This window comes from Neodiprion virginianus, chromosome 4 (assembly GCF_021901495.1).
Source record: "Neodiprion virginianus isolate iyNeoVirg1 chromosome 4, iyNeoVirg1.1, whole genome shotgun sequence".
NCBI lineage: Eukaryota > Metazoa > Arthropoda > Insecta > Hymenoptera > Diprionidae > Neodiprion > Neodiprion virginianus.
The window spans coordinates 5048554-5062830 of NC_060880.1; the positions used below are offsets into that span (position 1 = coordinate 5048554).

General features: G+C 40.9%; 1 protein-coding gene across 2 annotated transcripts in view; it reads right to left on the minus strand.

Annotated features, from left to right (window-relative positions):
* The window catches only part of LOC124302157 (putative polypeptide N-acetylgalactosaminyltransferase 9), a 196301-nt gene that overhangs the window by 132781 nt on the left and 49243 nt on the right, over positions 1–14277 (minus strand). For both annotated transcript variants that reach the window (XM_046758001.1, XM_046757998.1), the window contains exon 3: positions 9655–9742. The gene's annotated coding sequence lies outside the window, so the exon portion shown is untranslated. The remainder of the gene's footprint in view (positions 1–9654; positions 9743–14277) is intronic.

A 14277-nucleotide genomic window follows, 5' to 3' on the forward strand; every position in this document is an offset into this window, starting at 1 on the left:
GATTGAGAAATGAAAATAGTTGATAACCGTGTGCTGAAAATTGAACCGAGTAAAAATAAAAAAAAAAATAAAAACCACATATTTTCATCTCATTTCGAATCACTCGTCCGTACGATTTTTCATCGAATATACAGAAAAATCGTTGTCACGTATATCTGCGATACTACACCTTTGATATCCGAGTCGAAGTTTCCGAAGTGACGACGACGATGGGGGAGGAAGAGGCCGCGGGACGCGGTTTATGGGGAGGAAGGAATTCGGTCTGATTGGGTGGAGTGGGTGAGAAGAGGTGAAAAAAGGTGGATTTTTTCGGGCCACTCGTCGGCGGCGAGGGCCGTATAAGTATTACAGATCGAATAAACTTCTGATCGGATAAGGATAATACGTTACGGTTGAGCCTTGGAGGAGGGGGAGGAGAGAGAGAGAGAGAGAGAGAGAGAGAGAGAGAGAGAAACGGAGCCGAGCGTAACTCGCGGAAAAGCCTCGCCGGTATTTCGGCTTCACCATTATTTCCACTCCCCGGCGTTGCCGGGTTGCTAGTAAGTATAGGCGGGGTACAATTCACGATTTATAGGCGTCCATTTTCCCCGGGACGCCGTTGGAATGATTGTACAAACTATCCGGGCCGCCTATACTTTTTCTTATTTTTATTCTTATTCTTATTCGTATTCTTCTGCGTTCTTCGTTTCTTATTCCCGCCCTCTCCCTTTTTCATCTACTTACAAACACCGACGTCAATTTATTATTTAGACGCAATTCGACGTCCGGAATATATAAAGATGGTAAAGACGGAGAAGAAAAGAGGAACGCGTATTTTCTCCGCATCGCGCGTCCCTGTTATTGTACACATTTTTGCTAGACTTTTTTTTTTCATCACCCTACGTCGCCCTGCGCGAATAAAGGAAGAGAAAATTTTTTTAATAAATAATCAATTTGTAAGAAAGATTAGTGATTCTTCACCCGAACTTTCGTCTTTCACCCGATTTGTCAGGATGAAGACAATATGTGCATATGACGACTCGATCGTGATTCTGAGTCGATGTTGTGAGATTAGTTTCATTTTTTGTACGATAGTACATTAGGGTGAAATTCAATCCCTATTTTTTTGCAGACTTTTTCAACCCAGCGTATCTGAAGTATAATTCAACAAACTTGAAACGAAACTCCTAATTTCTGAAATCTGCAAAAATTCAAAAAAATATTACAAAGTATGACACCTATCGGAGGTAAAAAAAAAAAAAATATGAAAATTATTTTGTATATAGTTATATGCATAGTAAAAAAAAAAAAAAAAAAACAATTATCGAATATCTTATCCAAATGTGATCACATATTATTGATATTTAGAGGTGCTTATTTTATATTTCCATTTTCTAATTAAACAAAACGTACACGATCATGAAAAATTGAAAATTTTTTTTTTTTTTCTTCTCGTAAACGGTTTAATTAATAAACGATCGATACACGGATTCTTGTAGGAAATTTCACGCTCTACAAAAAAGTACCAAACTAGAATTTTCCTGACTACAACTGATTGCGAGATAGTCACCTATAAACATTGTTTATGTAAAAGTGCTCAAACTTCAGAAACAAAAAAAAAAACACTTTAAAAACGCTGCTGAATTTTCAGGAGAAGGATAAGAGTTTGAATAAATTGGTCCCGAAAAATGTGTGTAGAAGAATAAAAAGCGACACTTACAACGCACCTGAAATAAATTGAAAACGGTGAAAAATATCGCAGTGAAAAACAAAAAAAAAACTGTCATCCAATATGAATTTTAATGCCGGAATAACTATTCCTACGAGTGGATAAAAAAAAAAACGTCAAGAAATACATTCTCATGGATCCGGAATCGAATATACACCGTACAGGGACGATACGTTTCTGAATGTATTCAATATATCGCATGCATATAACGCTGGAGTGATTCGCGTACCGCAGCGATGAAATACACGTATAGTACAAAACAGCTGATACGTGCAGACAACATTGTTTCCGTTGAAAAGCGGAGCGCCGAAGGGGTAATTATCGACGTTTGTTGGTCGCGAATTGCTTCCGGACGTTTGGCACGACTATTTGCAGAAATCAGTATAGGATGTTCCTCAGCAAATTTGAAATTAAATTTGGCGTGCAATAATTGCGTACATACGTACGTATCAAATATACGGGAAAATTATACAGGCATTACCGTCTGGGTATAAAACGTGCGCGTAATTGTCAACTAGATTAATGATCATTGCTATGTGACGAAATTGGCGGTATATATAGTCGAGTAATTTATATTATACATATATATATATATATATATATATATGTATAATTATACGACGAAGAGGCTCTTAAAATTATATTACTTAGGGAAAACGATGCCGGATGAAATACACACACACACACCCTCTCTCTCTCTCTCTCTCTCTCGATCCCTCTTTCAACGTACGCAGAGTCGACCGTCGGTTTATTGTCCCGGGTATTAGCTGAAAGGTAATTAGCCAAAGCTGTAAATTAGCATTCATAACCAATTCTCTTGGCGTGCATGGGTGCCTTGTACCAAAACTCTCTCTACCTCTGTGTATTTATGCGGCACGCTATTGCACGACCCAAAACCAACCGCTATTGGTTATACGCTTCGTACGCGACCGGTTGAACAATGTTAAAGAGTGACGGTTTACTGCCTGTATCCTCCATCGCTCAAATTTGTCATCGATTAGTCAATTAGTCGATGAATAAATTAAAGGCTAGTCGCTGCTTTCAGCTCCTCCTCAACCCCCCCCCCCTCTCTCTCTCTCTCGCTCTCTCTCGCTTCCTCTTTCCTGTAATAAAGATAAGGAATCATCTTTCACGGGTTACGGAAGTGTTTTTGCTGTAATATATGATCCTTGTTTTTTGTAACAACTTCATACAAACATCCTCGTGATTATACCAACGAATAATTTCATTGATACGGGAGAAAATTATTACACACGGGATATGAAAATGTGTGCAAAGGTTTTCACAGATTTTTTGTAACGGTAAGAAAAAGTCGGTGAAATCTTGCGAGGAATGGAATTCTTGTTTAGTTTTTTTACCGAACAAATTATTCGCAGTCGATCGGAGTGCAAAATACAAAATGAGCCAGTCTCCGAGTAGCGTGAAAACGGTTTGAAAGCTTTCCGAAAAATAATACACCTTTTTACATACCTACAGGTGATCAGAAATTGGGGCGACTCGCTTTTAGTCAGGCTTTGAAATCGTCGAGTTATACTAACGTAGGCAAGGCCTGGATTCTGCAGTGCTCGGAACTTTTGGGACGAAAAGAGGAGCTTTTGATGCTGGAAAAGTGATCCAGTAGGAGGAATTTAACTCATCCGAGAGACGACCGGAGAGAACGGTAGTAAAAGTTTCCCACTTTTCCGGGGCTTCCTCGACATTCCGTTTAAAATCCGGTTGAGGAGACCGAGTACGGAAAAAGAAAAATAAAAAAAAAACTGAGATAGACGTGACGCTTGTTCACATCCGATCAACGAGTCAAACCGATGCATCAAGCTAGAGTAGCTTTAATCGGTGGTTCGACGTTCCAAAAAGTCGTTTTATTTCACGTATTTCACATGATGGGTAAGTTTTATGAGACGAAGGATCAGAGCTGGAATCTTCGCTGCTTTTGGAAGCATAAAACTCGATGACTCCGTGGTGTCAGAGAGATGAAAAACAAATACGCGTGAATATCGCAATGAATTCCCGAACTGGGAAAAACCACGAAGAGTTGAAAACTACTTTTTAAGTTTATTCTTGAAGACTCGGAACGACCGTCGATGAATCATGATCATCTTCGTGATTCGCGGTGATTATAACGAGCTTGATCGCGGTGCGGTGTATGTAATAATATCTCAGTGCTGAATGGAGAAGAAGAACTCTGAATAAGCGTTAATCATACTTTTTCAAGGAATAAGATGGTCGAGATGAAATATTGTAACTTCAGGTATAAAGCGATAAGGTATTCACTTGTTGCAAATGCAAACCAGTTTGGAAAGCAATCGCTTGAAATCACGTGAAATCTTCCAAGATCGCATAAAATCGCACTTGCATATGAGTTAATTTTCTCGCACAACGTTGTACCTCTTTCATTTTTTTATTCTTTTTCCTCAATTTATTTTTCAATATTGGTATGAAACTAGTAATAAACTAACCAACCTAACCTAACTATTCACTTGTTGAAATAGCAAACCACTTTGTAAAGCAGTCAGTTTAAAGTAGCTTGAAATCATTTAAAATCACACAAAATCACATTTAATATCTTGAAATCTCATAAAATCGGACGTGTATTTACTCGTCGAAATGGCAAAGCAGTTTGGAAAGAATTCACTTCAAAGTCGCTTGAAATATTTTGAAATCGCTTAAGATCAATCGAAATCATTGCAATCGCTCGTAACTCGATCCGTGCTTGAATTATATCCCATGGGTATAAAATAAACAAATATCCAAGTATAAGGTGATGCTTTCAGGTACAGTTTTGAATAATGATAAATAATACGGTCGATCGGTCACGTCGTCGTGAGGTGTTATAGGTATAAGACGGTGAAGAAACGGACAGGGGAACGCCCCACGGAATTGGGAAGGATACGTAAGGAAGACGTATCGCCGTAAAGATCGAGGCAAAACATGTCGCCGCCATCTTCCTCGTTTTCCTCCGATTTCTCCGAAAGGAGAATTAAAAAAAAAAAAAAAAGGGGGGGGGGCAAAGAGGCCGAGAGGTCATCGTCGTACCTTTTACGATAAATTTTTCAAAAATTATTCACGATCGTCGCGACACGGGTTTTGGTTATACTTTTATTTTATTTATTTATTAATTTTTTTTTTTTTTTTTTGTTTTGTTTTTGTTTCTGTTTCTTTTTACAATACCCACCGAGACGAATAAGGGATCGGGCAAAGCGGGCGCAACGAATCCCTCGAGATTCACGGTGTGAATTAAGCTCGGCAATATCACGCGATTAACTTGGTAATCCTAGTTTGTTGTCTGGGGTAGAGAGCTCGGCGGCTCATCCCGGCGCCGGTTTCTGTCTAAGACCGCAATCCTCCTGGGTGAAGAACAGCTGGGAGCATCGCCGAGTGCAGGGCCATGAAAGCGAGACTTCGCGGTGCGGGACCGGGGGTCGAAAATAAGACGGAGGGCGGGAGGTGGAACGATTATAACGACAGAAAAAGTGGGTGAATTTTTTAATATTTGTAAATTTTATTTTATCTTGGTGTATTTTTTTTTTTTTTTTCTTTAATTATCATCCGACAAAATGGTGAAAGTCTCAAATTGAATTTTGATTTTACGACTTCTTCGTTCAACTAACGAAACGGATGGGATAATTAAAAAATGGGATCGCACCGATAAGGGTTGATTTATATCGAATAATACTGTATCCGAATTTGAAATAAAATCGGTCGAGCCGTTTATGGGATATCTTGTTGAATAATTCTGATGAGAAAAAAAAAAATATGTCAGTGAAACTCTCGATCCACATATTAGAATGACAAAAACTCCGGATTAAACAATTTATTATCGAGGTAAAAATTCTCCAAAATTGAGCAATTTTTCAGTCGTCTACCTCGAATGTAATATTAATATACTTATAAGCCTCTTTAAAAAATAGCCAAAATCCGTTGAAAATTGATTATTACGAGGTTAGCGAAGCGATTTGTTGATTGCGATTCTTCGAGTGTGATTCCTCCCCGTAAATTTGAATATTATTTTAGCTATCGGTTGAAATATTAAATTTGATACTTCGTTCGACGGTGATACGGGATTTAATTTATCAGCGACGAGGCTGTTGGCGAGAATCGCAATTTATCACGTCAAGCGATCATTTTTACTGTCTGCAAGTTTCGGCTCGGCTATATTAGCGGGGCTGATCAATGCCGCGTGCGTTATACCTGCCGAGGAGTAAATCAGAGGGCAATTTTGGACGTTTTCATTTAGCGATCCCTGCAGGAGCCGGGAGAGAGATTCTCTCCCATGGCCTCGAGGCCGAGGGCACGAAGCGCCGGGTCGTTTCTTCCCGCGAAAGCCAGCCTAGGCCTCCATTTGTTTTCGGAACAAGAATATACGCGGCGGCCGCCATGACAAACGACTCAAGTTATCTCCGCATCCTTCCGCCTATTTTCCACCGTCTCGAGAAGTCTACCGTCTCAGTGCTGCCTCCGATCGTCTCCTAAGCTTCTCAAGTCTTTAGAGGAATTTTCCTTTCCCTAACCGAGAGTAAAACGATGTCTGAATAATCTCACGGAATCCCCTGACGATGATAGAAAGATTTTAGATCGCGTTCGGGCTCGGAAATCAAATTTTATCGATGCTGTTGTCTTACAGCGATGTAAAACGGTCCGATTTATAGATCGTTGCCATAACACGTATCAAATTTTCTCGGCAAATGCAATTATCGATTTCTTGGTAGTAAAAATTGTCGAGCATCTTCAATCGTAGTTTCAAGTTTATAAAAATTCATGCTAATCTCAAATGCGAGGAACTTGAAACTCGCGCCAGGTAAATCTGACGCTTTGAATAATATTGATTCGATATAGTCGGTATATGAGAATTTGAAATTTCGAATAAGATATGAATTGATCTGCAGGATTCAATATGAATAACCGTCTTATCAGAGACGATTTTGAACGCTCGTTTAAAAATTTTTCTGGCAACGTTTGGCTTTTAAGCGGGATAAAGTAATTTTCGTTTTCCTCCGAGTGAACGAAAGCAGTTTGAGAATGTAGCAAATCCTGCTTGGCGTTGGAGTTTATCGCGTGATTTGAACTTAGGCTGCAACTCCACCCTCGATATCATACCCAAAATCCTTGATAAGCCTTTTTCAACAGATCGGCGACGCGAGGCTTGCGAGAGGGATTGATATCGTGGCTAATTTATATTCACTTTAGTTTGCGATAAATTTGCATATGTTAATACGTCGCGGATATAAAGTATACCAGAGAAGGTATCGAAACGCCCGGGGAGCGTTTCCAAAATCTGCTAGAAAGGGAGAAAGAGAGAGAAAAAAAAGAGAACAAGAGATCCTGAAAAGTGCTTCGAAACTGCGAGCTTTTCGACAGTAGCCGCTAAAAGCCCGAAAACAAAGCCTCGTTATTACATACCACGCAATTCACACGCGAATCGATCGGCAACTGAGCCACGAGTTCAGCCAATTTATCGTCGAACTATACATGTGTGGGTAAATAATATAAATCGTACGTATATCTGAGCATACGAACGGGCGGGGGATTCATATTCCGAATTTGAAAAGTTCCGAAGGCGCCGAATTATGAATTTATTGGTGGGGAAATTTGAAGTAAAGAAATCAAACTTCGACCGAACATCAAAATCGAAATTCCAAAATTGCAAAAATTAGAAAATTCAAATGTTTGCAATATCAAAACTCCGAATGATGCGGGACTTTCAGTTCTGTGAATTTCTGAATTTGTGAAATTTCACCACTTTGATCATTCTCTGCTCTGCATATTCGATATTTTGACGCTCGGAATCCTGGTCATTCTGATTTTCGGATTTTTACGCCGTGTAAGTATATTTTAACTGTCGGAATTTCACTCTATCGTAACGTTACTTTTTTGGAACTTTGCTCTATCGTAACTCGAATTTTTGGAATCTTGCATTTCGGAACTGAAAAAAAAAACGAAACAAACGAATTGTCGGAAATCAATTCTGATTATGACAACCAACCGATGTTCAAGTTTGATCAATTTTGGGTAATTCGTTTGCGAAAACGTTTCATTACCACGTTTTGGCAATCAAGTTTATTCTCTAAGCTCATTCGTTAAAATGATTTTCCCAACTGCGGACTAAAGGATGTCGACTCTTTGGTTGAAGCATGTATAATATTCTGCGGTGTGCCACGATACGTTTTTTTCTGTTAAATTACTACCGAATTATACAAGAATACGCGTATTTCACAGGATTCTAAATCTTATTCAGAAAAGCGTCAAATCGAAATTGTCGATCCTGTGAATATTTAACAACTTGTAATATCGTGACTAATATATGTGTCATCGAATTAAAAAAAAAAACGATGGTATTCAGAATTTTTCAAATATTTGTACGATTTTTCCTCTCTTATCCCAAAGAAATAACGTTAATTATACGAACAAATCATTACAGAAAACCGTCAAGGGATGTTACTTTTTTCGATTTCAACGAAAGTTAGAATATATATATTTTTTTTTTCCTTCACTTCCTCAGCTTGCAGACAGCACTGAGCAATTTTAGTTCACAAATGTACAAGGTAAGTGTGTACCAGTTATTGACACGTTCATACCCAATTATTGACCCTTTCATTATACAAAATTATAAATTTACGGCACAAACTATGAATTTTTCGTTTCTATTTGGTAATTTTCGAACCAAGGATCAAACAGTTACAACCAAAAACGGTAAATATTTGGTACAGGGTCGATAACTGGTGCACTTACCCTACACTTACACTCAGCTCAGCGAATTTTGGGAAGAACGTAGTTTGAACATAGAGAAAGAGAGGAGTTCATCTCTTTAAATGCTACACGGATCAGAGCCTTGTTTTAATATTCGAAAGCTCTCAATCTTCGGCTCCGACGCTTTCCCATCCTCCCGAAGGACGAGGGAGCTTCTTGCCTGCTCGCAGCCCGCTTGACGATCAACTCCGCGCCCCTGAAACCCCGGCTGAATGATCGAGACACCAATAATTCTCCCCCCACCGCCCTCGGCGTGATCCAAACTCCGAGTGTCTCCTCTGACCCGCTTTTTTTCCCCTTTTTTTCAAGAGCCGCCGGAACGAGCATCGCGTCTGATCGCGAGGGAGTCTGCACAATTATACATATATTGGGGGTGATCCTTAACAAGGTTATTTTTGAATTTCGTCCGGCTCACCCAAATTGGTTCCAAATAATTGTAAAATAATTCAACTCTAACCCGTGACGCAAAGAGGGTGGATTTTTACATCGAGTCTACCGAACGGATTTGGATGAAACTTGGTACAAGGGGTTTTATTGGGTCGCTGATTACGAATCTGAAATCAAAATTTGACGATTCGAAATAGTGGTTCCGATATGGTGAACCAAAATCGAAAAAGTTACACGAACTTGGTGATGCTCGTAGCTGAGGCGTTTTTGAGGTTGCTGATTACGAATTTGCGCTCGAAATTACCAATTTTGAAATGGCAGACCAAATCCCCAAAAGTCACTCGGTGTTTCCATATTGGATCCAATATTTTAAATTTTGTAATTTTCAGTCCAGATACGTAATCAGCAGCCTTAAAAACCACCGAGCACCGAGTTTTGTCAAAGTCGAATGATTTCTCAGATTTAGGTCCGCCATATCGGATCCGAAATTTTGAATTTTTAACTTTCCAGTTCTGATTTGTAATCAGCGACCCAAGAAACCCCCTCGTGAAAAATTTCATCGAAATCCGTTGGGCAGATCAAATGTGCCCCTAAAATGGTTTAACGGGGAAATCCACCCTCCTACGGGTAAGGGTTGGAGATAAATAGACAGATAGAGTTGAGATAAATATTTGAAAAAAAATTTGGAACCGATTTTGATGGGTGGGCCGGTTTAAATTCAAAAATGACCTTATTAAGGACCACCCTGATATATAAAATTTTTACCAGTCATTCAAATCTCCCGCCATTTAATTCGCAAAGAAAGCGACACTCACCGCTTCGACCCTGGATCGACACTCCGGTTCATCGATGTACCACAACGCCAGAAACGTTATCAGATCCGTGAAGTCTGGCTTGTTGAAACTGAAACAAGAAAGGAGGAAATGACATTTAAAAATTGCATGAAAGTTCTGTTCAGCAGAGGGATGAATGATTTTTCAAAATTTAACCCCTCGCACAATTTTTGATCGAGAAGTAAGGTAGATTCGAATCAACAAAATATATTTGTCAACCCGTTGCGTGAGAATCTCAAACTCAATTATTTCCACATTCAGAGATCGCCTGATTGTCGTTTGCACTCGGATTTCGTTACGTGCCGACAATATTATAGATTTACCGTATCTGTGAATTTTCTTCAGATATAATTTTAGTGAATCCGTACAACAGTGAAGCACCTTTACATCAGCGTGTTATTGAATAAAATATTCTTCACGGTTTTGCAAAAGTGAAACGAACGGTATCGATTCGTCAAAAAGAAGGCGGGATGCGACGACGTCGAGATTTGTTACAGATTTCAATCGTTTATCCAAACTTGACGATGAAACATTTTAAAATGAAAGAAGATTTCCCCTGTAAAATTGTATGATAATTCATTGAGTGTGAAAATTTTAATTTTTTTTTTTTATGTCTACACGGAAAAATGCACCAGACTTCATTTCCTCTGCAAACCATATCATACGTATCCCTAATTCTCCACATTTCCGTAGAATAACGTATTTAACGGTCACATTTGGTGAACTTTACCCCAAACGTGATATTTTGCTTAAAAAATAAGTTATAAAAATCTTTTAAAAAGATATATAGGTATTTTTTAGGGATCGCAGAAATAGGTCTCTCAGTTTTCTTAGCCAAAATTGTTTGTTCAAATATTGCAAAAAATCGGAAAAGTGAAGTAAAGTGTGAAAAACGTCGATAAAAGGCCTTTGTTTTGCTCGAAGAATCGCGTCAAGAGGTTCGTTTCTACGACTCGGGTACTCTACGAAGGGTATGAAAAATATAAGGGATGAAACTCACCCAGAATGACAAGTTAGTAGTATAGCAACGACGTTAGAACGATCGATAGATGACGTAAAGAGAGGATGAAAAAAAGGATGTACGTATCTCAAAATTTTCGCAATAGAAAAATATTTTCAACCCCTACCGATGTGTCAATAAAAAAAAAAAAAAAAAAGAATAAAATAAAACGAGACACGTATTGAGACACGTAAGAGCCCTGACTAAATCTCATAATACATACAAGAAGGCTGGAAAAGAATTTGAAATAGAATAACGAGGGTCCCTCGCGTTAAAGTTGAAGCCCTTATTTTTCAGGCAAGGGCGAAGACTCGCCGGGAGGGGGGTTTGTTATCGGAATTAAATCTGGCGACCAGGTCTCAAGACGCTAATGGATTCAGCGGGAGGAGCGTCACTTTTTGAAATTGTGATAAGCCGTGTGCGTGCTCGAAATTCCGGAGTGTGAGTGAGCGAGTAAGGGTGGGGGGGGAGGGGTGGTTGTATAAGTTGAAGTTTAAAAGGTGTATGGTAAGTCGGCTGGGAAGTTGGTCGAGGGTGAGGGTGAGGTGGGGGTGGGAGTGGGGGGTGAATTTACCCGCCTGCATATACTATGTATAGCGGCGTGGGTAGGTATAATATAGCGCGTTACCTCGAGTTTAATCGTCGATTTGAATAGCCAAGGATTTAAACGGACTTTTACGACCCCCGCCTTTTTATAACTGGCAACAGCAAACCCACCCGCCTAGTTTTACGAGCCCGAGAGTCTACTAAGTAATATATAACAAAGGCGGTTATGCGTTTTTTATCAACCGCTCTATGTGCGCACCTTGTAAATTATTTACATTTCAAACTCGCGCCCCTCAGACTCCCGCTGCAACGACGGGGTATTAAGTGTAACACGATGAACATGACAGCATCCGAGAGGCAGCGGCGGCAATTAAGGGATGATAATTTATCGCTGTCCGGAAACTGTTGGGTTATTATATGATAATCGACGCCTGTTAAGGGCGAAGGAACGGTGGTACCAGTTTTGAGGGTGGATCTTTAAAGTTGCAGCCACGATTAAGAAGAAGACAAAGTTCAGGAGAAGAACTGTATAACGAATTATCGTCGACGCTGGAAATTCCGCGGCTTTGTGTTGAGGGGCAAGAGGCACGATGGGGGTGGGGGGTGGGGGGGGACAGACATCTCGAATAAATGCTTTTCTGCAAGTGCTCGGGGGAGACACCCCCCCGGGTTTCCCAACCCCTCCGCACTTGATGAACGCAGCAACGATTGCTATCCACTCGAGGAGTTATTTAATTCAAGGAGCGTTCAAATAAAAAGACCATTCAAGAAACGAAGAACGCGCTTTGTGCCCCGTTCCTTCTATTCAACTCGCCTTCTCCCCGCGGCCGTTTCTCAATTCGATTTCGACGAATAACCCCGTTCCCTTTATTCAACATCCCTGCATCAGGTAGAAACGTCTGCGGACGAAGAGTTCTGCCTCTGACATATTTTAACTCCTTGTTCGGAGGGGTAGAAGGAGAGACACCGAGTGCTTCTCAAGTAAGGACGTCTTGTATTCGGTAATTGCTCGGTTGCCCGATTTGGGTCACTTGATTAAAACACGTTAATCGATGAAATTACCGATCGACGAACGATTCGGACGTATTTCAAAACGCGATGAAAGACGAACGATCGACGGCGGGATAAGGCCGGACAATTTGTCTTTCACTCATATTTTCGAACGCGGTACGAAGACCCTCTTGATCTCGCAGTGAAGAGGACGATACCTTTCCAACTTCTATTCACGCGTACCTTCCTGCCTTGGATGTATACCGGAAAAAAGCAGACAGTCAATTATCCTCGGGGTTTCAACTGCACCAGGAGCACCTCATTACGGAACAGAACCAGTATTTCAATAAAACCACTCGCAATTCTTATCATCCGACATTCATAACAACAACGTTCTCCGTGAAAAGACGCTCTTCCAGTTGGAGCAGTGCAAAAGAGCAGCAAAAGTCGTCGCGCGAAGCGTCGCTCCGGAGTTCATCCAGGGTGCCAGATTTTAACGAGTCACAAAAACCCGCGTTTCCACGACCATTTGGACTCGAGGGAACCGAACTCGAACCCCCCGAGTCGAGAATCAAAGATTCTTCTAACGAGGAAGGTACCCCATGTCGATCTCTCCGATTTCATTTCTTTTGTAAAATATTGTAGTAGACTAAAAACCAAGCGACACGTACTTTGTTTTATCCGCTATCAAACACTTTAAGGGGGTGAAACCACCCTCTAAAGTAAGGCATGCCAAGGGGTGATTTGGCAGTTTCTTGTTTCAATCGAGGAAATTACATTTTTCATTTCTCCTTATGAGAAAATTTTTGCAGTTGGATTTGTTGAAAAACGTTACGTTCCTGTTGGTGAAACCGTCAAATCACACCTTGACATGCCTTGCGTTGGAGAGTGGTTTCACCCATTTCACGTGTCAAATGGCAAATGCGAAAAAATACGTGTCACTTAGTTTTTAGTCTACTGTAACACGTTACAGGGGAAATCAAATCGGAGAGATCGACTTGGGAAACCTCGATTGCAAGACCGAGCTAAACCAAATGGTGCTTAGACCGTAAGACAACCGGGTGCAACTTCTCTGCGTGATTATCCCAACTGCTTGTGGTGGCGGTAACGAACGTCTCCCGAAGGAGGCAGCCCTCGACCACAGTCAGCCACGAAACGAGCCGGCGCATCGTTGAAGGTATGGCGTATAGTGCCATAGAGGAGAAGAGTTATCTGATATAGTGTGCCTATTCCCGGCTGCATGCGGCTCGGCTCACTTGGCACGTAGACGGTGTAAGAAGAAACAGAGCCCAAGAGCGGGTTGGCGTGATCCCAAAGGCGCACTCGTTGCATCTTCCCGTTTTATGCTCGCCTCCTGGAGTCCCGCGAGTATACAGAGGAGTTATGTGAACCCGTGTTGGGTAATAATCTCCGACAAGATAGCGAGAGTCAGTTTTTGATTTTCACGGGACACATCGAGCTCCGATCTTCGGCACGTCCTGCCGGCCACCTTCCAACATCTTTTGAGAGGCAAGTAAATCGCGTCGTTTTTCATACCCTCTTTTATTCGCGACGCTTCGAAAATGCTTTCAATCGCTTCGGATGGCCCGATGAAGCTTTTACCTTCAGTTTGGAAACGGTTTCGGAATCCGTTCAAGTAGAGAAAAAGTTCCACGAAACCTCCAACTCGAATTGAACAACACCGTTCACGAATCCCTGAAATGTTTTCGGAGAAAAATCGAACGGCTGTCAACGACTTCAACGTTCTACCCATATTCGGATCTAACAGCGAACCACCGGGTCCGTAGCCGTGTTTCTGCAATGTGAAAACCAGCTCACGAGATCAGGTCAAACTGTACCTTTCTTCGAACGTGTTCTTGTTGTTTGTCTTCGCAGCCGGACAACTTTGAATTCCATGTGTAACTTCGGCGCGTCGTCCGAGCAGCGGGATATTCTAACGCGTGTTATAATACACGTTTGCAATCCACTCACACTGAGACAAATTTCACATGTACAGTTGCAAAACTGTCTGAATATTGTTGGAATTACGAAAAACGAAGTACGCACAACCATTTTGCGCTACCGTCGAT